Raw genomic sequence first — 27,614 nt, forward strand, 5'->3', positions numbered from 1 at the left:
AAGAAAATGAATAGAACGTAGAAAAATCAATGAAACCAAAAGCTAATTAAAATTTTTAAACAAATAAATATAACTTTTTCTGGAATAATTTTTAAAAATAGGGAAGGTATAATTGTAAATATCAAAAGTGAAAGAGAGAGGCATCACTATAGATTCTACAATCATTAAGAGAATAAAAAGGAAATATTATGAACATATTTATCTCAAATTGAATGACTTCAATTAGCTGTAAGCGGACTGAAAATAGAAGGGAAAATTTTTTTCAAAAGATGAAAATTACCAAAAGTAACTCAGGAAAAATTAGAAATCTAGACTAATATATATTAGTTAAGAAGTTGAATTTTTAAAAATAGTGTCAGTTTTTTGTTGTTATTGAGAATACACACAAGAAAACAGACACCAATTCAACAGTTTCTGATGTACAATTCAGTGACTTTGATTACATTCTTCAAGTTGTGAAACCATTCTCACCCTCCTTTCCTGAATTGTTCCTCCACCATTAACATAAATTCACTGCCTCCTAAGGTTTCTATCTAATCTTTGGAGTTGCTGTTGTCAATCTGATCCCATATACACAGATCTTAAAGGAGCATAATGTTCAAGGTAGACATTCTTTTCTAGTTAAACTAAATTATTGTTTGGTTTTAAGAAGACTTCAGGAAATATTTTTGATTTAATGTTTAAAGATTATCTCAAGACAATAGTTCGTTGAGCAGTGCCTGGGGTCTTAAAAACTTGAAAGCAGTCATCCAAGGCACAAATTCTCTCTGATTGCCTGGAGCAAGAGAGAAAGAGGGAGAGTCAGTAATAGTAGGAGGAAACGGAATGTGTGGCGAATTGCTTCCATGAACAACTACCTCTTTTGCTATGAGACCAGAAGAACTAGATGGTGCCTGGCTACCATCGCTGAACATTTTTCTTTTTTTTGTACTTTAGATGAAAGTTTACAGAAAGAACTAGCTTCTCATAGTACACATCTTGTTTTGTGACATTGGTTAACAACCCCATGGCATGTCAACACTGTCCTTTCTTGACCTTGGGTTCCCTATTACCAGCTTTCCTGTACCCTACTGCCTTCTAGTCCTTGCCCCTGGGCTGGTGTGCCCCTTTAGTCTCATTTTGTTTTATGGGCCTATCTAATCTTTGGCTGAAGGATGAACCTTAGGATTGACTCCATTGCTGAGCTAAAAGGGTTTCTGGGGGCCATACTCTCAGAGTTTCTCCAGCCTCTGTCAGGCCAATAAGTCTGGTCTCTTTTTGTGAGTTAGAATTTTGTTCTACATTTTCCTCCAGCTCTGTTGGGGACTGTGTATTGTGATCCCTGTCAGAGCAGTCTCAATGATGGTAGCTGGGCACCGTCTAGTTGTGCTGGACTCAGTCTGGTAGAGGGTGTGGTGATTGTGGTCCATTAGTCCTTTTGACTAATCTCTCCCTTGTGTCTTTGGTTTTCTTCATTCTCCCTTGCTCCTGATGGGATGTGACCAGTGGATTATCTTAGATGGCCGCTCACAGGCGTTTAAAACCCCAGACGCTACTCACCAAAGTAGAATGTAGACCATTTTCTTTATAAACTATGTTATGCCACTGGAACTAGATGTTCCCCAAGACCATGGTCCCCACAGCCCTCAGCCTAGTAATTCGGTCCCTCAGGGTGTTTGGATATATCTATGGAGCTTCCATGACCTTGCCTTGGACAAGTTGTGTTGGATTCCCCAGTATTGTGTACTGTCTTACCCTTCACCAAAGTTACCACTTATCTATTGTTTATTTAGTGTTTTTCCATCCTCACCCCTCCCTTCCCTCATAACCATCAAAGATTGTTTCTTTTTGTGTGTAAACGTTTTCATGAGTTTTTACAGTAGTGTTCTCATACAATATTTATCCTTTTGTGATTGACTTATTTCACTCAGCATAAGGACCTCCAGGTTCATCCGTGTTGTGAGATGCTTCACAGATTCATCATTGTTCTTTATCGTTGCATAGTACTCCATTGTGTGTATGTACTATAGTTTTTTTTTATCCATTCATCTGTTGATGGGTACTAGGTTATTTCTATCTTTTTGTTATTGTGAACGATGCTCCATTGCTGAACATTTTGATCAAAGATTGTGTAGAAGAATCCTGATCTAAAGGGGGAAATGGAAAACAGAATATTGAACTCTCATGGACTCCAAAGTTTCTGGAGCCATGGAAGCTGGATGAACCCCTGACACGCTTGCTGTGAGATAAAGAAGTTGAATTTTAATTTAAGAATTTCCCACAAAGGAAACTCAAGTCCCTGATGTCTTCGCTAGTGAATTGCATCAAGTATTTTTGGAAGAAAGAATTATTTTACACAACCTCTTTCAGTTAATAGTGAAGTGAGGCCAACTTTGTTGTTGTTGTTAGGTGCCGTCAAATTGGTTCCAACTCGTAGTGACCCTATGTACAGCAGTTGAAATACTGCCCGATCCTGTGCCATCCTCATAATCTTTGCTATGCTTGAGCCCATCATTGCAGCCACTGTATCAATCCATCTCCTTGAGGGTCTTCCTCTCTTTTGCTGACCGTCTACTTTACCAAGTGTGATATCTTTCTCCAGGGACTGGTCTTTCCTGATAACATGTCCAAAGTACCTGAGACGAAGTCTCACCGTCCTTGCTTCTAAGGAGCATTCTGGCTATACTTCTTCTAAGACAGATTTGTTTGTTCTTCTGGCATTCCATGGTATATTCAGTATTCTTCACCAACACCGTAATTCAAAGGCATCAATTCTTCTTTGGCCTTCCTTATTCACTGTCCAGCTTTCTCATGCATATGCTATTGAAGATACCATGGCTTGGGTCAGGTGCACCTTAATCCTCAAAGTGACATCTTTGCTTTTCAACACTTTAAAGAGGTCTTTTGCAACAGGTTTTCCCAATGCATTGCATCATTTGATTTCTTGACTGCTGCTTCCATGAGAGTTGATTGTGGATCTAAGTAAAATGAAATCCTTTACAACTTCAATATTTTCTCCATTTATCATGATATTGCTTATTGGCCCGGCTGTGAGGATTTTTGTTTTCTTTATGTTGAGGTGTAATCCACACCGAGGGCTGTAGTCTTTGATCTTCATCAATAAGTGCTTCAAGTCCTCTTCACTTTCATCAAGCAAGATTGTGTCATCTGCATATCACAGGTTGTTAATTAATCTTCAAATCCTGATGTCTCATTCTTCTTCATATAGGCCAGCTTCTCGGATTATTTGCTCAGCTTACAGATTGAATATGTGTGGTGAAAGGTACAGCCCTGATACACACCTTTTTTGATTTTAAACCACACAGTATCCCATTGTTCTGTTCATATGACTGCCTCATGGCCTATTTACAGGTTCCACATTAGCACAATTAAGTGTTCTGGAATTCCCATTCTTTGCAATGTTATCCATAATTTGTTATGATCCCCACAGTCTAATGCCTTTGCATAGTCAATAAAACACAGGTAAACATCTTTTTGGTATTCTCTGCTTTCAGCCAAGATCCGTCTGACATCAGAAATGGTATTCCTCCTTCCACATCCTCTTCTGAATCTGGCTTGAATTTCTGGCAGTTCCCTGTTGATGTACTGCTGCAGCCACTTTTGAATGATCTTCAGCAAAATTTTACTTGCGTGTGATATAATGATATTGTTTAATGATTTCTGCATTCTGTTGGATCACCTTTCTTTGGAATAGGCATAAATATGGATCTCTTCCAGTCTGTTGGCCAGGTAGCTGTCTCCCAAATTTCTTGGAATAGATGAGTGAAAGCTTGCAGTGTTACATCTATTTGTTGAAACATCTCAACTGGTATTCCATCAATTCCTGGAGTCTGGTTTTTCACCAATGCCTTCAGTGCGGCTTGGATTTCTTCCTTCAATACATTGGTTCTTGATCATATGCTACCTCCTGAAATGTTCGAACATCGACCATTTCTTTTTAGTGACTCTGTGTATTCCTTCCATTTTCTTTTGATGCTTCCTGCATAGTTATTCCAACAGTTGTTCCAAGACCATTTGTTGAAGAGACTTTTCTTTCACCATTGAATGAATTTGACATACTTATCAAAAATCAATTGACCTTAGCTGTATGGTTTTATTTCTGGACTATCAATTCTATTTCAATGGTTTACATGTCTATCCTTATACCAGTACACACTGCATTGATTACTGTAACTTTATAGTATGTTTTGAAATTGTTAAGTGTGAGTCCTCCTACTTTGTTCTTCTTTTAAAATAATGTTTTAGCTATTTGGAGGCCTCTAAAAACTCTCTTTAAATTTGAGGATCAGTTTTTCTATTTTTGAAAAAAAAAAAAGGGCTGTTGAAGTCTTGATGGGGATTAGGTTGAATCTATGTGTCTCTTTGAGTTGTACTGACATCTTCACAATATTAAGTCTTCCACCACATGGGCATTGCGTGTCTTTCTATTTATTTAGGTCTTCTTTAATTTCTTTCAGCAATGTCTTATAGTTTTCGGTGAACAAATCTTTCACCTCCATGCTTAAATTTATTCGTGGTATTTTAGATTCTATTATAAATGGAATTATTTTCTTAAATTCTTTTTAGAAGATTCATGGTTGGTATATAAAAACCCAACTGATTTTTGACTATTGATCTTGTACCATGTAACTTTCCTGAATTCAGTTATTAATTCTAACAGCATGTGAATTCTTCAAGATTTTCTACATATAGGATTGTGTCATCTCTCAATAGAGATAGTTTTATTTCTTCCTTTTGAATTTGGATACATTTTATTTCTTTTTCTTGACTAATTGCTGTGGCTAGAACTTCTAGTATAATGTTCAATAGCATTGGTGAGAGCAGGCATTCTTGTCTTATACCTGATCTTTCAGTCTTTCACCACTGAGTATGATATTATGTGTGACTTTTTTCATAAATGCCCTTTATGATGTTGAGGAATTTCCCTTATACTCCTAGTTTGTTGAGTGTTTTTATCATGAAAGGGTGTTGGCTTTTGTCAAATGCCTTTTCTGAATCAACCGAGGTGATCATGTGGTTCTTCTTCATTCTACTAATGTGGTGTATCACAGTAACTTCTTTTCTTATATTGAACAACCCTCACATTCCTGGCATAAATCCCACTTGACTGTGGCATATATACTTTTTTAAATGGTGTTGTATTTTTTTGCTAGTATTTTGTTGAGAATTTTTGAATCTGCATTCATAAAGGATATTGGTCTGTAGTTTTCCTTCATAGTACCGTCTTTATCTGGCTTTGGTATTAGGGTAATGCTGTCTTCAAAGAATGTCTACGCTTCTGTTTTGTAGAAAAGTTTGAGAAATGTTGGTATTAACTTTTCCTTAAGTATTTGGTAGAATTCCCCAGTGAAGCCATCTAGTCATGAACTTTTCTTTGCTGGGAGGTTTTTGATTCCTTATTCAGTCTATTCACTTGTTATAGATCTGTTGATATTTTTTATTTCTTTTGAGTCAATTTTGGTAGTTTATATGTTTCTAGGAATTTATCCATTTCATCTAGATTATCTAATTTGTTGATGTACAGTTGTTCATAGTAATCTCTTATAATCGTTTTTAAACTATAAGGTTGATAGTTAAGTCACAACTTTCATTTCTGATTTTAGTTAATAGCGTCTTCTCTCTCTTTTTTCCTTGTCCATTGAGCTAAAGGCTTCATCAATTTTATTTATCTTCTTAAAGAACCAACTTTTGTTTATTATCACTATTGTTTTTCTAATCTCTATTTCATTTATCTTTGCTCTAATATTTATTATTTCCTTCCTTCTGCTAGCGTTGGGCTTAATTTGCTCTTCCTTTTCTAGTTCCTCAAGGTGTTGAGGTTATTCATTTGAGATCTTTTTTTTTAGGGTAGACGTTTATAGCTATAAATTTCCCTCTGAGCATTTCCTTTACTGCATCCCATAAGTCTTGGCATGTTGTGCTTTTATTTATTTGTTTGTTTTATAACAACTCAGCAAAATAAAATTCTGGTTTATCATTGGACAACATTCTTTCACACATACATCAAACGGGCCTAAATAAATAAACAAACAAACAACAACTTCATAGACAAAAAAAAAAGAAACTTTTTATCTTTGGCCATTTTTACCATCTCATACAAACCAACTACTTATAGTACAGCTAAGTTCATACACAAAAAAAATTACTGGAGTGCTTGAAATAAGACTGTATTTTTTTTTTTTTTGCTTTTCTTTTTTTACAAGGATTTTTTTCTCCTTTGAGGTTATAATGAACATGGTCACACCTCAAGTAAAGTCAGAAGTAGGACAGAGAACACTCTGAAGGCTGGTTTGGTTATCCCAGATCATTAAAAATGGCTGACCTCTAACAATATGTACAAAAATGTAAAATGTAAATAAAAAATACAAACAAAATTTCCTTTTTAAAAGTACTTTTAAGAAAAAAAGCTGGGCCTTGGAAGTTTGGGTTCTTTTTTTCCTCTCCTGTTGCAAATTCAGAGCCCTGGTGGCACAGTGGTTAAGAGTTTGGCTGCTAACCAAAAGGTTGGCAGTTAGAATCCATCAGCCACTCCTTGGAAACCCTATGGGACGGTTCTACTCCATCCAATAGGGTGCTACGAGTCCCAATCGACTGGAAGGCAACGGGTTTGGGTTTTTTTTTTTGGTTGCAAATTCACGTAGTGGTTTTTGTTGGGTGGTGGAGAGCGCCGTGTCATCTGCTCGAAGGTGACCATGTTTAGATTCTGAGAACGGAAGTGGTGGCCTTTTTTTATTTTAATTTTTCCTTTTTTTGCTGTCTAGTCATCCTCATCGGTCTTCTGCTTCTTGGTGTCAACATTGTCATCCTTATCATCTTCAGCTTCCTGTTTGCCAGTAGCTGCCTCAGACTCCTCATCTTCATCTCCATCCTCTTCCTCACCTCACCTTTTTCCTCCTCCTCTCCTCCCCGCCTTCTTCCTCTTCTTCGTCTACCTCAGTGTCAGCCACCTGTTTCCCCTTTTCTTCATTAGTATTCCCATTAACGGGTGCATCTCTTCCATTCTCTGCCTCCTTCACAACCCCCTCTCCTTTAAGTCCTTGCTGGTGATCTTGGAGGTGGTGTCCATGGCCAGGTATGACATGATGGGGCACACTGCGGATTACTAAGAAAAAGCTGCTGGAGTCGGAGGAGTGGAGGAGGCACGAGGCAGAGGTGGCTGCGAAGATCCGAGAGCAGGGTTGGGGGCAATGTAAAGATGGCTTTTCACAGCGGCCAGTGCTGTGCTTTTATTTTCGTTCATGCCTAAGTATTTTTTAAATTCCCTTTTCAGGTCTTCTGTGACCCATTGGTTAGTAGTGTGGCACAGTGATTAAAAGCTAAGGCTGCTAACCCAAGGGTAGGCCCTTCAAATCCACCAGCCCCTCCTTGGAAACCCTATGGGGCAGTTCTACTCTGTCCTATAGGTCCCTAGGAGTCGAAGTCCACTCAAGGGCAAAGCGTTTTGTGATATTTTCAGTTTTCCTTTTGTTATTGATTTCTAGTTTCACTGCATTGTGATTGGGGAAGATATTTTGTATGATTTCAGTCTTTTTATATTTTTGAGACTGTTTTGTGACTTAAAATCTGCTGTATTCAGGAGAATGACCCATGTTCACTGGAGAAAAATGTGTATTCTGCTGTTGTAGCATCTTACAGGTATGTGTATTAGGTTTATAGTGTTGCTCAAGTCCTGTATTTCTTTGTTGATCTTCTGCCTAGATGTTCTATGCATTATTGAAAGTGGTGTATGAAGTTTCCAGCTATAAACTGTAGAACTGTCTATTTCTCCCTTCAACTCAGTCAGTGTTTCCTTTACATATTTGGGGACCTTATATTTAAATGCATATATATTTATAATTGTTTTATCTTCCTGATGAATTGACACTTTTATCATTATATAATGTCCTTTGTCTCTTCTAATAGTTTTTTTTACTTAAAGTCTATTTTGTCTGATATGAATATAGCCACCCCAGCTCTCTTTTGATTACTATTTGCATGGAATTTTTTTCCCCATTGTTTCACTTTCAACTTATTTGTGCCTTTGGATCATGTTTTGCTTTTTTTATTTTTATCTATACTACCAATCTCTGCCTTTTGATTGGAGAGTTTAATACATTTAAATTTAAATTAATTACTGATAAGGAAGGGCTTACTTCTGCCATTTTGCTATTTGTTGTCTCTGTGCTGTATACCTTTTTTTGTCCTTCATTTCCTCTATTACTGTTCTTTTGTGTTTAGTTGATTTTTTGTAGTGAACCACTTTGATTTCCTTCTTATTTCTCTTTGAGTATAATTTTTAGGTTTTTTCATGGTTACCATGACAATTATACTTGAAACCCGAATTTATAAAAATCTAGTGTGAATTGATACCAACTTAACTTCGATAACATTCAAAACATTGTTCCTATACATCTCTGCCTTCCACTTATGTTGTTGTCTCAAATTACATCTTTATACATTGTGTGCCCAATAATATGAATTTATAATTATATTTTATGCATTTGTCCTTTAACTCAAGTAAGATATAACAAGCAGAGTTACAAACCTAAAATATATAAAACTGGCTTTTATATTTGACCATGAAATTACCTTTATTGTATGTCTTTATTTCTTCATATGGCTGAGAGGTATTCTATAATGTCCTTTGGTTTTAACCTTAAGTATTCCCATTAGCATTTTTTGTAGGCAGGTCTATTAGTAACAAACTCCCTCAGCTGTTATTTAGATAATATTTTACGTGGGAATATTTCAATTTCACCCTAATCTTTGAAGGACTGTTTTGTCAGACAGAATTTTTGGTTGACAGTTCCTTCAGCCTTTTCAATATGTCATTCCACTGCTTTCTGGCCTCTATGGCTTCTGAGGAGGAAATGGTGTTTAATCTTATTGATGATCCATTGTATGAGATGAGTCACTTCTCTCTTGCTGTTTTCAAGGTTCTCTCTTTATCTTTGGTTTTCAAGCATTTGATTATAAAGTACCCCAGTGTAAATCTTTTTGAGTTTACCCTACTTAGAGTTGGTTGAGATTCTTGGATGTGGAGATTTATATCTTTTGTTAAATTTATAAAGTTTTCAGCCATTATATCTTCAAGTATTCTTTCTGCCCCATTCTCTCTCTCTTTTCCTTCTGAGACTCCCATGATGTGTATGTTGATGCACTTCATGGTGCCCTACAAGTCCCTTAGGCTCTGTTCATTTTTGATTATTCTTTTTCCTCCTCAGACTCAACAATTTCAATTTTTCTATCTGTAAGTTTGCTAATTATTTTTTCCTCTGCCAGTTCAAATCTACTGTTGAACCCCTTTAGTGAATTTTTTTATTATACTGATTGTAATTTTTAGCTCTAGTATTTCTGTTTGCTTTCTCTTTATGATTTGTCTGTCTTTGTTGATATTCTTATATTCTTTCTATATCTTTTCCTGATTTCATTTAGTTCTTTCTGTTTTCTATTAGCTCTTTGAGTATATTTAATACTGTTGTCTTAAAGACTTTGTCTAATAAGTTCATTATGGCTTTCTCGAGGATAGTTTCTGTCACTTTATTTTGTTCCTTTGAATGGCCATCTCTGTCAGTCATCTAGTGCTGCTGTAGTAGAAATACCACAAGTGGATGGCTTTAACAAAGAGAAGTTTATTCTCTCACAGTCCAGTAGGCTAGAAGTACAAATTCAGGGCGTCAGCTCCAGAGGACAGCTTTCTCTCTCTGTCGGCTCTGGAGAAAGGTCCTTGTCCTCAATCTTCCCCTGGTCAAGGAGCTCCTCAGGTGCAGTGACACCAGGTCCAAAGAACATGCTCTGCTCCTGGTGCTGCTTCCTTGATGGTATGAGGTCCCCATATCTCTCTGCTTGCTTCTCTCTTTTATATCTCAAAAGAGATTGTCTTAAAACACTGTCTAATCTTGTAGATCTCATCAATATAACTGTCACTAATCCATCTCATTACATCATAGTGATAGGATACACAACACACAGGGAAACCACATCAGATGACAAAATGGTAGACAATCATAGAATACTGGGAATCATGACCTAGCCAAGTTTACAGATATTTTAGGGGGACACAATTCAGTACATGACACCATCCTTTCCTATTTCTTTTTATGCCTTGTATTTTTTGGTTGAAACTGAGACATTTAACTATTGTATTTTATTTTTCAATGATATTTTACTGTGTTTTTAGCAGAAGTTTACACAGAAAATTATGTTCCCATTTGAAAATTTCTACACAAATTGTTCAGTGATATTACATTTTTCACATTGTGTCAACATTGTCTTCATGTTCTAGTTACATTTAACTCTCTTAATGTGGAAACTCTAGAATTAGATTCTTCTCCTTTTGTAGGGTTTGCTATTTGTTTGTAATTGTTGAAAGCTGTAGTCATCTATTTGTTTAGTGACTTCCTCTATTTTTGCGAAGACTGCCTTACTTGGCATGTGTAGACACTGAAGACTGTTTCTTAGCTTGTGTTCAGCTAATTTTTTGACAGAGATTTCCTTGAATGCCACAGGGGACAAAAACAAAAACCCTCTCCCAGTCTCTGCAAATTGGGTGTGTTCTGAGGTGCTCCACCAGCACTTAGCCAGGCTTGTTCTGTGCCAAAGTATCAGCCTGAGGTGAAACTGTAGGGTCTTCTCAGGTAATCTGTGTGCATACATTTGACCCTGTTCATCCCTGTGGCTTTGTCAGTCTCCTCATATACACAATACTTTTTGAGAGCCTTAACTTTTTTTTTTTTTTTTTTAGTTTTAAGGAAATGTAGCTTTATTACTTTCAAGTACAAACAATAACTTGGGCTTGGCTAACCAAATGTTGTCTAATTGAGGGAACCTGCTTTAACGTATAAACAATTTATAGTTAGCACAATCACTCATGGGTAAAAGAATATTTCTATGATGCATAAAAATAACGTCTCATCTTATAGAGACATCATGTACCCCAATCACTCCACTCTTTACTTAAGCAAGCCCTTCTCCCCCTCACCACAATTCAAATATAAACTTCACCTCATTCTCCTTAGATCACAACGCACATCAAATTGGTTAAACATGAGTTGATAAATTTTTACTTTGTTACTAAAGATGTTGGGTTAGTGATAAAGAGGTCTTTTTCAACCTAAGCATTCTCATCAAGGGTCCTCAGTTCAAATTAGTGAAATGTCTGTTGACAATGTGAGTATAAGGACACCAAAAAATTGTGAGCTTACATCATCTGAATTAATAATTTGCTAAGTTTAAATATGCAAAAACACATTCTTATTTGGACACTTTCATAAAGAGTAGAAGTAGTTGGATTCTTTAAGCTGCAATAATTAAGCAGGTTTACACTGGTCCGGATGCAGTGTTAACTTTAAGCAACTGAACAGTTCTAGGAAGGGCTGAGGAAGACTGGGAACACATTGAAACAATTTGACAGCAGAACACCATTTTGCACTAAGCATGATCATTTAGCTTGATTAGGCTGATGGGAATGGTGCAAAGACTACCCAGTAATCTGAGGATTTATTCTGAAGAAAAGTCACTATCCTAGAGCAGGCACGGGGAACCTCTGATCAGAGATACTGGCAAAGATGGTAGGTGGGCATTTTTGTCAGGAATACTAACCTGTTCTTTTCATCAGGGATTCTATCTAGGGACTGCATAATTCTCAAGAATGTCTCAATTGTCTTAAAACATCGTGGCATGCACCAGCATAACCAGGTAGAAAGGATGTGTCAAGGGACAGATCTAAAGGGCTTCTCCCCTTTAGGTCAATGCTGTGTCCCTAAAGGCAGAGGTGACAGTGTGCCTTACCCCAGACTGCATCCTAGAGTAGTGATCTATACTGCTCACTTTCCTACAGAGAAAGGCAAGTGGTTCATACCCCTAACCTCAAGAGGCCCAGAGGAGGGGGCACCGAGGCTGGAAGAGTGATGGTGGAGAGCCTTAATTTTTTAATGAATCGCTCTCCCTGTCCTCTCCTTCCAGTCTGTTGTATATCTTAATGGCACTTTTTAGCCGCAGATGGTTACAGGCTATCACAGCCCCAGGTTGCTGGCTGCTACCAAACAGCCCTGCGTGAGTTCCAAGACAGGCCAAATCAAGACAAGAACCTTGCTTCAGTTTTCCAGGTAGGCTCCTGCAGGTTAGAGCAGACAACTCAGTGATTTGGTTATCAATTCTGCTCTGTTCCATCTAAGGACAGAAACCAAGCTTCTTCTCTGGGAGTGCAGGTAGCCACCGCCACTTTAATATGGTCACACCAAGCCAGTGAGGGGGTGGGGCAGAAGCAGATAGAAAACCAAAACTTTCCTATCACTTATATGTTTCCTTTTTTCTGGATGCAGTATTTGCTTAGTTGCTGTAACCCTTTGACTGGTTTGCAGAGTTCTGACACCATTGACTCTGTCGATTTCTGCTTATGTTTGCTTAGTGGATGGGCAGGAGTGTGCAGCTGCTAATGTCACCATCTTGCTTCCTCTACGGCACCAATTTTTGAAAAGACTATTCCTTCCCCTCTTGAATTCTCTTGGCATCCTTGACAATAACTATTGACTATGAATGTAAGGATTTATTTTGGACTCTCAATGTATTTCATCACTCTATTCTATTTATATGGGTAAATACCTGTCCATATACCAATACCACACTTTATTGATTACTGTAGCATTGTATTAAATTTTGAAATAAAAAATGTGAGTCCTTCAACTTTGTTCTTCTTTTCCAAGATTGCTTTGGCTATCATGAATCCCTTGCATTTCCCCATGAATTTTAGCATCAGTTTTTCAATTTCTGCAAAAAATCTGGCTGAGATTTTGATAAGGACTGTGTAGAATCTGTAGGTCAATTTGAGGAGCACCACTATCTTAATAATATTAAGCCTTCAAATCCATGAACATGGGATGTTTTTATTTATTCATGTCTTAATTTCCTTTACTAAGGTTTTTCAGTTTTCAGTGTACAATTCTTGCACTTTTGTTAAATTTATTCCTAAGTATTTTTATGCTATTGCAAATGTTATTGATCTCTTAATTTCATTTTCCTATCATTCATTGCTATTGCTTAGAAATAATTTTATAATAGAAAATTACCCTTTTATTGAGAGGTAAGACAAGTGTATTTACAATATTCAATTGTTAGACCATATAATTTTACTAAGAGACTTTTTAAAGCAGCAGTATTCCAGGAATTACAATTCATAAGGGGAAAAGAAAAACATTCCAAATATGTTTCTGTTACAGAAAATATATTTGATGAATGACAGAAACACTTAAGGCTATGTAGTATTAGACCTTTTCCTTCCCCTCTATGGAAATGATTAAACTACATTTTTGTCATAAAAATGTTATGTTGTCGTTGTTAGGTGCCATTGAGTCAGTTCCAAATCATAGCTACCCTATGTACAACAAAATGAAACACTTCCTGGTCCTGCGCCATCATCATAATCATGGTTATTCTTGAGCCCATTGTTGAAGGCACTGTGTCAATCCATCTCATCAAGGTTCTTCCTCATTTTCTCTGACCCTCTGCTTTACCAAGTGTCTTAGTCATTTAGTGCTGCTATAACAGAAATACCACAAGTGGATGGCTTTTAACAAAGAGAAATTTATTCTCTCACAGTCTAGTGGGCTACAAGTCCAAATTCAAGGCATCAGCTCCAGGGGAAGGCTTTCTCTCTCTGTCGGTTCTGGAGAAAGGTCCTTGTGATGCATCAGTCTTCTCTTGGTCTGGGAGCATCTCAGCACAGGAACTTCAGGTCCAAAGGATGTGCTCTGCTCCCGGCACTGCTTTCTTGGTGGTATGAGGTCCCCATGTCTCTCTGCTCACTTCTCTTTTTTCTATCTCAAAAAAGATTGGCTAAAGGCACTACCTAATCTTGTAAACCTCATCAATATAATTGCCGCTTATCTATCTTATTACATCATAGTGATAACATTTACAACACATAGGGAAATCACATCAGATGATAAAATGGTAGACAATCATACAATACTGGGAATCATGACCTAGCCAAGTTGACAGATATTTTTGTGGGACACAATTCAATCCACAACACCAAGGATGATGTTCTTCTCCATGGACTGGTCCTTCCTGATAACATGTCCAAAGTATGTGAGAAGAAGTCTTGCCATCTTTGCCTCTAAGGAGCATTTTGGCTGTATGTCTTTCAAGACAGACTTGTTTGTTCTTCTGGTAGTCCATGGTATGTTCAATGTGCTTCGCCAACACCATAATTCAAATGCATCAATTTCCATCCCTCTTCCTTATTTTTTGTCCAGCTTTCGCATGCATACGAGGTGCTTGAAGACACCATGGCTTGGGTCAGGCATACCTAGTCGTTAAAGTAACATCTTTGTTTTTAACACTTTAAAGAGATCGTTTGCAGCAGATTTGCCCAATGCAATGCATTATTTGATTTCTTGACTGCTGCTTCCATGGGTGATTGTGGATTCAAGTAAAACGAAATCCTTGACAACTTCAGTCTTTTCTCCATTCATCATGATGTTGCTTATTGGTCCAGTTGTGAGGATTTTTATTTTCTTTATGTTGAGTTGTAATCCATACTGAAGGCTGTAGTCTTTGATCTTCATCAGTAAGTGCTTCAAGTCCTCTTCACTTTCAGCAAGCAAGCTTGTGTCATCTGCATATCGCGGGTTGTTAATGAGTCTTCCTCCAATCCTGATGCCTCGTTCTTCATATAGTCCAGCTTCCAGGGTTATTTGCTCAGCATAAAGATTGAATAAGTATGATGAAAGGATACAACCCTGACGCACATCTTTCCTGAGTTTAAACCACGCAGTATCCCACTGTTCTGTCTGAACGACTGCCTCTTGGTCTATGTACTGGTTCCTAATGAGCACAATTAAGTGTTCTGGTATTTTCATTCTTCGCAATGTTATCCATAGTTTGTTATGATCCACACAGTCAAATGTCTTTGCATAGTCAACAAAACACAGGTAATCATCTCTCTGGTGTTCTCCGCTTTCAGCCATGATCGATCTGACATCAGCAATGATATCCCTCGTTCTTCGACCTCTTGTGAATCCAGCTTGAATTTCTGGTGGTTCTCTGTTGATGTACTGCTGCAAATGCTTTTGAATGATCTTAAGCAAAAATTTACTTGCATGTGATATTGATGATATCATTCGATAATTTCCACATCCTATTGGATCACCTTTCCTTGGAATAGACAAAAATATGGATCTCTTCCAGTCAGTAGGCCAGGTAGCTATCTTCCAAATTTCCTGGCTTAGATGAGTGAACACTTCCAGCATTGCATCCATTTGTTAAAACATCTCAATTGGTATTCTGTCAATTCCTGGAGCCTTGTCTTTTGCCAGTGCAGTCAGTGCAGCTTGAACTTCTTCCTTCAGTACCATTGTGTCTTGATCATATGCTACCTCTTGAAATGATTGAACATCAACCCGTTCTTTTTGGTACAGTGACTCTGTGTATTCGTTCTACCTTCTTTTGATGCTTCCTGCATTGTTTAAGATTTTCCTTGTAGAATCCTTCAACATTGCAACTCGAGAATTGAAGGTTTTCTTCAGTTCTTTCAGCTTGAAAAATGTCTGGCGTGTTCTTCCCTTTTGGCTTTCTATCTCCATCCAGGTCTTTGCATATTTCATTATAATACTTTACTTTGTCGTCTTCAGCCACTCTTTGAAATCTTCAGTTCAGCTCTTTTACTTCATCATTTTTTCCTTTGGCTTTAGCTACTCTACACTCAAGAGCAAATTTCAGAGTCTCTTCTGACATCCATTTTGGTCTTTTCGTTCTTTCCTGTCTTTTTAATGACCTCTTGCTTTCTTCATGTATGATGTCCTTAATGTTATTCTACAACTCGTTTGGTCGTCAGTCATTAGTGTTCAATGCATCAAATATATTCTTGAGAGAGTCTTTACTTTCAGGTGGGATACACTGAAGATTGTACTTTGGCTGTCATGAACTTGTTCTAATTTTCTTCAACTTCAGCTTGAACTTGCATATGAGCAATTGATGGTCTGTTCTGCAGTCTGCCCCTTGCCTTGTTCTAACTGATGATATTGAGCTTTTCCATCATCCCTTTCCACAGATGCAGTCGATTTGATTCCTGTGTATTCCATCTGGTGAAGTCCACATGTATAGTCATCGTTTATGTTGTTGAAAAAAGGTATTTGCAATGAAGAAGTTGTTGGTCTTGCAAAATTATATCTTGTGGTCTCCGGCTTTGTTTCTGTCACCAAGGTTAGATTTTCCAATTACTGTTCCTTCTTCTTTGTTTCCAGTTTTCACCTTCTAATCGCCAGTAATTATCAATGTTTCTTGATTGCATATTTGATCAGTTTCAGACTGCAGAAGTTGGTAAAAATCTTCAATTTCTTCATCTTTGCCTTAGTGGTTGGTGAGTAAATTTGAATAATAGTCGTATTAACTGGTCTTCCTTGCAGGCGTATGAATATTTTCCTATCACTGACAGCGTTGTACTTCGGAATAGATCTTGAAATGTTCTTTTTGACGATCAACATGACACCACTTCTCTTCAATGTGTCATTCCTGACATATAGACCATATTATTGTCTGATTCAAAGTGGCCAATATCAGTCCATTTCAGCTCACTAATGCCTAGGATATCGATCTTTATGCATTCCATTTCATTTTTGACAATTTCCAATTTTCTTAGATTTGTACTTCGTACATTCCATGTTCCAATTATTAATGGATTTTTGCAGCTGTTTCTTCTCATTTTGAGTCGTGCCACATAAGCAAATGAAGGTCCCGAAAGCTTGACTCCATCCACTTCATTAAGGTCAACTCTACTTTGAGGAGGCATCTCTTCCCCAGTGGTCTTTTGAGTGCCTTCCAACCTGAGGGGTTCACCTGGCACTGTATGAGATAATGTTCCACTACTATTTATAAGATTTTCACTGGTCGGTTTTTTCAGAAGTAGACTGCCAAGTCCTTCTTCCTAGTCTGTCCTACTCTGAAAGCTCCACTGAAACATGTCCACCAAGGGCGACCCTTCTGGTATTTGAAATACTAGTGGCAAAGCTTCCAGTATCACAGCAACACGCAAGCCACCACAGTATGACAAATTGGCAGACAAGTGGTGGGTCATAAAGATAGAAGGTTATTTTTGGAAATGAAGAGACAATATAATGTAATGTGCTTTCTTTGATGTCACTTTGAGTGTGGTGGGCCTGACCCAGGCCATGGTATTTTCTTTCACCTCATATGCATGCAAAAGCTGGACAATGAATAAGGAAAACCGAAGAAGAATTGATGCCTTGGAATTATGGTGTTGTCAAAGAATATTGAATGTACTATGGACTGCCAGAAGAACAAGCGAATCTGTCTTGGAAGAAATACAGTTAGAGTGCTCCTTAGAAGTGAGGATGGTGAGACTTTGTCTCACGTACTTTGGACACGATATCAGGAGAGACCAGTCCCTGGAGAAGGACATCATGCTTGGTAAAGTAGAGAGTCAGTGAAAGAGAGGAAGATCCCCAAGGAAATGGACTGACACAATAGCTGCAATGGTGTGCTGAAGCATATCAACAATTAAGAGGATGTTGTAGGACTGGGCAGTGTTTTGTTCTATTGTACATAGGGTTGCTGTGAGTCGGAACTGACTTGATAGCACCTAACAACAAGAGAAATAAAATTTATATTTGTATATTGTTCTTTTATCCAGCAACCTTGGTAAACTCATTTTTTACTTCTGTGTGTGTGTGTGTGTGTATTTTTTAGGATTTTCTATATAAGCATTGGATTTTGTCAAATTTTTTTTGTACATCTAATGATAGTGGCACAGTGGTTAAGCATTTGTCTGCTAACCAAAAGGCCGCAGTTCAAATCCACCAGCTGCTCCTTGGAAACCCTATGGGGCAGTTCTACTCTGTCCTACAGGGTTGTTATGAGTCAGAAGTGACTTGACGGCAACAAGTTTTTTTGTTTTTTGTTTTTATTGACATGATCATATGGTTTTTATTCTTCGTTCTATTAATGTAGTATGTAAATTTGATTAATTTTTGGATGCTCAACCACTTTGGCATTCCTGGAATAAATCCCACCTTCTATGGTTTATAATCCTTTATACATGTTGCTAGACTTAGTTAGCTAATATTTAGTTGAAAATGTTTATATCTATGTACATAAAGGATATTGATCTGTAGTTTTCTTGTGATGTCTTTGTCTGGTTTTGGTATCAGAGTAAGACTCATCTCACAGATGTATTAAAAAGTATTCACTCCTATTTTTTGGAAAAGCTTTTAAAGTATTGGTATTACTTCTTTGAACGTTTGGTAGAATTCACCGACTAAACCATCTGTATCTGGGCTTTTCTTTGTGGGACACTTAAATTACTACCTCAATCTGTTGTTACAGGTATATTCATATTTTCTTTCTTCATAAGTCAGTTTTGGTAGTTTGTGTCTTTCTAGAAATTTTGTCTAGGTTATCTAATTTGTCCATTTCAACTAGGTTATCTAATGTGTTGGCATGCAGTTCATAGTATTTCCTTTTAATGCTTTTTTAAACAAATTATTTTAGATCAAGGTATACAGAACAAACTAACTTCTCATTAAACAGTTAGTACACATATTGTTTTATGACATTGGTTAACAACCTCTTGACATGTCAACACTCTCCTTTCTCGACCTTGGGTTCCCTATTACCAGCTTTCCTGTGCCTTCCTGCCTTCTAGTCCTTGCCCCTGGGCTGGTGTGCCCCTTTAGTCTCCTTTTGTTTTGTGGGCCTGTCTAATCTTTGGCTGAAGGGAGAACCTCAGGAGTGACTCCATTACTGAGCTAAAAGGGTTTCCGGGGGCCATACTCTCTTAGGTTAGCCAGCCCCTGCAGCTATGTGAATCAGGAGAAACCTTGCAGTCTTGTCTGCTGATCTTGGAATTCATTGACCTTCAAAAAGAGCTGAAGCCCTGTTCTCTGACCTGCTGACCTTGGGTTCGCAAGCCTCTATCCTCATCCGCGGACTTGGGACATTCTAGCCTCTACAACCACGTGAGCTGTTTCCTTGATATAAATCTCTTTCTATATATACTTATACACTTTACTGGTTTTGCTTCTACAGAGAACCCAGCCTAAGACAGTCTCGTTTTGTTTTATGGGCCTGTCTAATCTTTGGCTGAAGGGTGAACCTCAGGAGTGACTTCATTTCTGAGCTAAAAGGGTTTCTGAGGGCCATAGTCTTGGGGTTTCTTCAGTCTCTGTCAGGCCTGTAAGTCTGGTCTTTTTTTGTGAGTTAGGACTTTGTTCTACATGTTTCTCCAGCTCTGTCTGGGACTCTCTATTGTGATCCCTGTCAGAGCAGTCAGTGGTGGTAGCTGGGCACCATCTAGTTGTACTGGACTCAGTCTGGTGGAGACCGTGGTAGTTGTGGTCCATTAGTCCTTTGGACTAATCTTTCCCTTTGTGTCTTTAGTTTTATTCATTATCCCTTGCTCCCGAAGGGGTGAGAGCAGTGGAGTATGGTAGATGGCCACTCAAAGGCTTTTAAGACCCCAGACGCTACTCACCGAAGTGGAATGTAGAATATTTTCTTTATAAACTATGTTATGCCTATTGAGCTAGATGTTCCCCAAGACCATGGTCCCCACAGCCCTCAGCCCAGTAATTTGGTCCCTCAGGGTGTTTGGATGTGTCTATGGAGCTTCCATGACCTTGCCTTGGACAAGTTGTGCTGGATTCCCCAGTGTTGTGTACTGTCTTACCCTTCACCAAAGTTACCACTTATCTATTGTCTATTTAGTGTTTTTCCATCCTCACCCCTCCCCTCACTCATAACCATCAAAGATTGTTTCTTTTTGTGTGTAAACCTTTTCAAGAGTTTTTACAGTAGTGTTCTCATACAATAGTTGTCCTTTTGTGATTGACTTATTTCGTTCAGCATAATGCCCTCCAGATTCATCCATGTTGCGAGATGCTTCACAGATTCATTGCTGTTCTTTATCATTGCGTAGTATTTCATTGTGTGTAGGTACCGTAGTTTGTTTATCCATTCATCTGTTGATAGGCATCTAGGTTGTTTCCATCTTTTTGCTATTGTGGACAATGCTGCAAGGAACATGGGTGTGCATATGTCTATTCGAGAGTCAGCTCTCATTTTTCTAGGGTATAGTCCTAGGAGTGGGATTGCTCGATCATATGGTATTTCTATTTCTAGCTTTCTAAGGAAGTGCCATATCGTTTTCCAAAGTGGTTGTACCATTTTGCACTCCCATTAGCAGTGCATAAGTGTTCAAATCTCCCTTAATCCTCTCCAACATTTGTTATTTTCTGTTATTTTTCTTATTCATGACAGTAATGCCAGGGTAAGATGGTATCTCATTGTGGTTTTGATTTGCATTTCTCTAGTGGCTAGTGATCTTGAGCATTTCCTCACAAGTCTCTTAGCCACTTGAATGTCCTCTTTGGTGAAGTATCTGTTCATTTCCTTTGTCCATTTTTAAATTGGATCATTTGTCTTTTGTTGTAGAGGTGTTGGATTTTCCTGTAGATTTTAGAGATTAGACCTTTGTCTGACTGTAATAGGCAAAAATTTTTTCCCAGTCTGTAAGTTCTCTTTTTCTCTTTTGGTGAAGTCTTTTGATGAGCATAAGTGTTTAATTTTTAGAAGATCCCAGTTATCTAGCTTATCTTCTGGAGTGTATGTGTTCTTAGTTAGTTAATGCTATGTATTAGGGCCTCTGGCGCTGATCCTATTTTTTCTTTTTATAGTTTTTGGTTTTATATTTAGGTCTTTGATCCATTTTGAATTAGTCTTTGTGTATGGTGTGAGGTATTGGTCCTGTTTCATTTTTTTGCAGATGGCTATCCAGTTTTGCCGGCACTATTTGTTAAAAAGACTGTCTTTTCCCCATTTGATGGACTTTGGGCCCTTGTAATGCTTTTTTATTACTATATGGCTAGTAGATAATCCCCCTCTTTCATTTTTAATTTAAGTAATTTGACTCTACTCTTTTGTTTTCTTTATTGGTTTAGCTAACTTTTGCCAATTTTACTGATCTTTTCTAAGAACAAATTTTTGGTTTCATTGATTTATTTTCCTGTTACTTTCTATTCCATATATATTTTTTTCATTGTCATCTATATTAGTTATTTCCTTTGCTTACTTTTCTTTGGTCTTCTTTTCCTAGTTCATTAAGAGAAGTTTAGGTTATTGATTAAAAGTTTTTCTTCCTGTTTAATATCAGTGTTTAGAGCTATAAATTTTTTCCTGGGCACTGCTTTAGCTGCATGCCATAGGTTTGTTATTTTTTTTCTGCTCAAAGCTTTACTGAGAAAAGTAACTTGCAAGCGGAGACAAAGAGGTACAATGCAACACTCGCCTTTGTCTCCCCAAATAAAGGATTGGCTAGGGCTTATAAAGGTTTTTAGGCGGGAAAAGGCATCATCTTTATTCATGAAGGAGATGGGGTTATGAAGATTAAGTGCATGTGTAAGAGATAATTCAAGATGGAACCCGTAACAAAGGCTCCTGGGACTGGATGGCAAGACTTATTATGGGGTGCCACGCCTGCACAGTTCCCGCATGGTGTCGGCTCGATTCCTGTTGCAGGTCTGTCGGTCACCTTGCAGATGTCTGCGCATGCTCCAGGGACAAGATAGGGCCAGTTCTTCTGAAAAACGTCTTATCAAGGAAGTACATTGAGAGCTGGGTGGGTTGTTCTTTCATTATTGCATGTTCCAAGATAATGAGTTTTGTGTCATTAGTTGAACACATGTTTTTAGTTCAGGGTCCTTTGCTTAGGAACTCAGTCCCTTTTTCCCTTCGCTATGCATGCACAGGTTTTGTGTGTTGTGTATTCATTTTCATTCATCTCAGAGTTTTTTCTTTTATTTGTTCTTTGGCCCATTGATTTTTTGGAAGTGTTTTAATTTCCACGTATTTGTTAATTTCTCAAATTTTCTTCAGTTATTGGTGTAATTCTCTTGTGGTTGGAGAACATACTTTATTTCAATCTTTCAAAATTTACTGAAGCTGGCAGCGGAGCCAAGATGGTGGACTAGTCAGACACAGTAAGCCATCCTGGTGCAACAAAGACCAAAAAAAAAAAAAAAAAAAACAGATACAGACATCAATCCTAGAACCCTGAACCTTAAATGAAGGGATAAAATATTAGATTGGAAGTCACTGAGAAGAAGAAACTGATATAAAAAGGGGAAGGAATAAAGATACAGAGTGGAAGCTCCTGACCAAACGACACGACTCAGCATTGTCGTCTTGGAATAAATCCAACAACTTCACACACAGAAAGGCATCTCCGCATAATTGTCAATAGGAGACAGAGGTATGGCACGGATACACCCAGGACTAGTAAGACCACATTTGCTGTCTGTAAGTCAAGGAGAAGCCCAGACTCTCTCACCCAGTAACCACAGGAGCATACTCCTACCACCCCCACTCCTCTAGTAAACAGCAGCTATAACTGCCCCCTTGTGGCAACCCTGACTGCCAGGAACCAGAGTACCAACACACACCATTGCCCTACTCCATCTTGCCCTCTCTGCATCTGCCTTGGCTTCCCCTCCTACCTCTCTCCTCCGCTCTGCTGCCCACGCCCTGGTCCAGACACCAGACCCTTCCCACCAGCTCCGGACCCCTCCCACCACCCACTGTGGCACTGATCGGACCCAGCCCAGACCTCAGACCCTTCCCACCAGCTCCACATCCCTCCCACTGCCCGCCATGACACCCAGGTACCTGTCCCAGACTCTAGACCCCTACCTGTGGCTCTGGACCCCTCCTTCCACACACCGTAGTAACCAGGGGACTCAGCCCAAACCCCGGTCCCTTTCCACCAGCTCTGGGCTCCTCCTGCTGACTGCCATGGCAACCAGGGTACTCTCCCGAACCCCAGGCCCCTTCCCACTGGCTCTGGACCCCTCCTGTCACCTGCTGTGGCACCCAGGGAACCAGGCCCAGACCTCAGACCCCTTCCTGCCTGATCTGGAACCCTCCTGCCACTTGCCACAGTTCCGAGTTTACCAGGTCCAGACACCAGGTCCTTCCCTGGCAGCTTGGGAGCCACCACAGACAGAAGCAGCCCCACTGCAGCCTCTGGCCTGGTTCATGCTGCAGACAAACAAATCATCTCTGCTGTTTGCCTTCTTGGTGGGCCTGCCCTGCTGCACCATCGCTGAGCCACTGGCCCAGCACACCAGGATAAGGTGGCGAGAAATATCATGCCCAAAGACGAGCAAGCAACAAAAGATGCCAAGCCCACCTACTCAGACATAACCAAACAAAAGAACAAAGCAGGATGAAACAAAGAAACCTACAATTAAAAAATAAAGAAAATAATAACTGAGCATCATGGAAACAGCAGATAGTATCAAAACATATTTTTTTAAAAAGGGACAAGATGGCTCCAGTAAACAACAAGAATAAAGCACCAGTTGACCTTTCAACAGAAGAAAAGGCACTGGATATACCTGATAGAGAATTCAAAAGTCTAATATTCAGGGCCCTCCAAGAGATTGGGAAAGAGATCAAGGAAAACGCAGACAAAATCATGGAAAACACCGACAAAACCAACAAAAACAAAATCAAGGAAAACACAGACAAAGCAATAGAAGAATTCAGGAAAATAATACAAGAACAAAATGTCATAATAAATAAACAATACTCCTACAAAAACAGCAATTAGAAATACAAAAGATAAAAAAATCAGAAATAGACAACACAATAGAAGGTTTTAGGAGCAAATTTGAAATAATGGAAGACAGAATCAATGAAATTGAAGAAAAATCCATGAATTCCACTTTGAGAAAAATCAGAAAAAAGAATGAAGAAGAATGAGAAAACCTGAGAATTATGTAGGACACAATCAAGAGCAAAAATTTACACATAATCAGAGTTCCAGAAAAGGGGGCAAAAATGGAAAACACAGAGAGGATCATTGAAGATTTGCTGATAGAAAACTTCCCTAATACCATTAAATATGAAACTGACCACCCAAGAAGCCCAAAAGAAATTCACCAAGACTTGTCATAATCACACTTGCCAAAATACAAGACAAAGAAAGAATCCTGAGAGTGGCTGGAGAAAAAAAGTCATACACAAAGGGGAAACAATAAGACTAAGCTCTGCTTACTCGGCAGAAACCATGCAGGCAAGAAGGCAATGGGATGACATATATATAAAACCTTGAGAGAAAAATGTTGCCAAACAGGAATAATATATCCTGCAAAACTTTCCCTCAAATATGATGACAAATTAGGCCATTTTCCGATAAACAGAAATTAAGGAAATTTGTAAAAACCAAACCAGACTTACAAGAATTATTAAAGGGAGTCCTTTGATTACAGAACCAACAACATCAGACAATAACCTGAATCTAGGACACAGGTCAGTATCAGCCAATTACCGACCTAGATAATGAACTCTCAAGGATAAAACAAAATTAAAACATTTAAAACAGGGAACCAGAGAGGTCAATTTGTAAATCACAACAATGTCAGAACAATAAAAAGGGGAATACACGGTGTAGATATAGAACTTTCAGATGGAGAGGAAGTCAAGGAGATATCAAGTAATAGAAGACTGATTCAAGCTTGGAAGGTAAGGGTAAATTTCCAGATAAACACAAAGGAAGTTAACAAACCTACTCATCAAAACAAAGAGGAAAAACATGAAGTCTTAGTAAACATAAAATCTACTATAATGAAGGAAATGAAAAGAAATTTCACAAACAAAAGGAACTCAACACAGAAGAGTAAGAGGAACAAAGAAAATGTCAGCAGCAAAAAAAAAAAAAAAAAAAAAAACACTATAAAATGATGGAAATAAACTCACAGCTATTGATAATCACACTGAATGTAAATGGCTTAAATGCACCTGTTAAGTGACAGAGGGTGAAAGAATGGATTAAAAAACATGACACATCAGTATGCTGTCTACAAGAAACTCACCTTAGACATAAAGACATAAATATATCAAAAACCAAAGGATGGAAAAAAATATATCAAGTATACAGCAACCAAAAAAAGTGACAATACTAATCTCAGATAAAATAGAATTTAAAGCAACATTCACCATAAAAGACAAGGAAAAACATTATATAATGACTAAAGGGATGGTCCACCATGATGACATAACCATAATAAATATCTATGCACCCAATAACAGGGCTCCAAAATACATTTTAAAAAAACCTCTAACACCACTGAAAAGAGAAAATGACAATTCCACAATAATAGTAGGGGACTGTCATGGATTGAATTGTGTCCCCCCAAAAATGTATGTAGCAACTTGGCTTGGTCATGATTCCCAGTATTGTATGATTGTGTAATCTGATGTGATTTCCTTATGTACTCTAAACTCTATCACTATGATGAGGTTATATGTGATCTCCTTATGTGTTGTAAATTCTGTCACTGTGATGAGGTTATACTGATGGGGTTTACAAGATTAGATCGTGTCTTAATCCAAACTCTTTTGAGATATAAAAGATAGAAGCGAGCAGAGACACATGGGAACCTCACACCACCAAGAAAGCAGTGCCGGGAGCAGAGCATGACCTTTGGACCAGAGGCTCCCAGACCAAGGGAAGACTGATGCAACACAAGGACCTTCCTCCAGAGCCGACAGAAACAGAGAGAGACCTCCTGGAGCTGATGCCCTGAATTTGGACTTGTAGCCTACAGGACTGTGAGAGAATAAACTTCTCTTTGTTAAAGCCATCCACTTGTGGTATTTGTTGGAGCAGCACTAGATAACTAAGACAGAGACTTCAACACACCACTGTCATGGTAAAGGACTGAAAATCTAGAAAGAAACTCAGAAAAGATACAGAAGATCTCAAGGCCAAAGTCAACCATCTTGACCTTATAGACATATATAGAACACTTGACCCAACAGCAGCAAAGTATACATTCTTTTGCAACACACATGGAACATTCTCCAGAATAGACCACATCTTAGGCCACAAAACGACCCTCAACAAGATCCAAAACATTGAGATAATACAAAGCATCTTCTTTGATCACAATGCCATAAAGGCAGAAATTAGTAAGAGAAGAGCAAGGAAACTGAATAACACCTTGCTTAAAAACCACTGGGTAATAGAAGAAATGAAAAATGAAATAAAAAAATTCTTAGAATCAAACGAGAATGAAAACACATCATAATAAAACCTATGGGACACAGGTAAGCCAGTGCTCAGAGGTCAAGTCATAGCAAAAAGTACACACATCAAGAAAGAAGAAAGGGACAGAATAAAAATGTTAACCCTACAACTCAAATAAATTAAAAAAGAACAGCAAAAGAAGTCCACAGCCACCAGAAGAAAGGAAATAATAAAGAATAGAGCAGGAAAAAGTGAAATAGAGAATAGAAAAAAATCAATGAAATCAAAAGTTGGTTCTTTGAAATGAACAAAATTGACAAACCATTGGCCAAACAGCAAAAGAAAAATGGGAGAGGAAGCAAATAACCCAATTAAGTAATGAAATAGGGAGACATAAAATGGACCCAACTGAAATAGAAAGAATCATAACAGAGCACTATGAAAAAACTGTACTCCAACAAATTTGAAAACCTAGAGGAAATGGACAAATTTCTAGAAACACACTACTTACCTAAACTAACACAAACAGAGGTAGAAATCTGAACAGACCTATAACAAGAGAAGAGATTGAAAAGGAAAAATTAAACTCCCGACAAAAAAAGTCCTGGAGAGGCGAAGCCAATATGGTGATATTGACAGAAGCACCATGCCATCCCTCTACAGCAAAGACCCCAAAAAGAAAGTAAAACAGAGACAAACGTCAATCCTGGAACCCTATGCATCAAATGAAAAGATAAAGAACTCAGCCAAGCAATGAATGGAATAAGAAACTGATAGAGAAGAGAGAGCAAGGAGAGATACGTGTAGAGGTCCCCTATCAGCTAATGCAGCACGGATTTGCCATCTTGGATTGCTACTGGAGATCGTCTGACAGGGAGTATGGGAAACAGCTTCACGGAGCTCCAAACAGGAGACACAGCACCCGGTAACCAGTGATATATGCTTTCCTATCACCTATCCTTCTCCCTCCTGCTCTACCTCCACTGCTTCCTAGCTGGCTGAGGTAACTTGCCTGGTCAGCAAGTGCAGGGTTCATGCCATTGGGATTCATCCTGCCCACATTGAATTTCGGGGAACAGGGAGTATGGGAAAGCAGCTTCATGGAGCTCCTAGCAGGAGTCAGAACACCCCATCCCTTAGCACTCTTTTGTTTCTTTTTGGCTCCTGTTTCTCTCTCCTCTTTCCCATACCCATATTAATTCCATACATCACAACCTCCCCTCTCCTTCCTGCCTACCTGCACTGTGTGCTGAACATCACACTCCCAAGCAGCGCAGGCACAACCTACAGGAACCTGCCCTGAACTGACTCTCAGTCCTCCCTGTCGGCCCTAGTACCTGCTACAAACAATCCATCCCAGCCCCTCCCCTTCAGATGGACCTGCCCTGCTTGCACCATAGCTGAGTGAGTGGCCCTGCCCATTGAACAAGGAGGTGAAAAGTATCGTGCCCACAAACAAGCCAACAACAAAGAATGCACAGCCTGCCTGCTCAGACATAACCAAATAAACCAAAAAAGCAGGACAAAACAAATCTACAATCAATAAATGAAGAAAATACTGAATGTCCCAAAGACAGCAGACAATATCAAA

The 27,614-nt window shown here is 38.5% G+C and overlaps 1 pseudogene; it reads right to left on the bottom strand.

Moving 5' to 3' along the window:
- Positions 1–6,753: 6,753 nt before the first annotated feature.
- On the bottom strand, positions 6,754–7,081 carry LOC101356133 (prothymosin alpha-like; annotated as a pseudogene).
- Between the last annotated feature and the right edge of the window lie 20,533 nt (positions 7,082–27,614).

The sequence above is a fragment of the Trichechus manatus genome, unplaced genomic scaffold (genome assembly GCF_000243295.1).
Source record: "Trichechus manatus latirostris isolate Lorelei unplaced genomic scaffold, TriManLat1.0 scaffold00073, whole genome shotgun sequence".
NCBI classification, from domain to species: domain Eukaryota; kingdom Metazoa; phylum Chordata; class Mammalia; order Sirenia; family Trichechidae; genus Trichechus; species Trichechus manatus.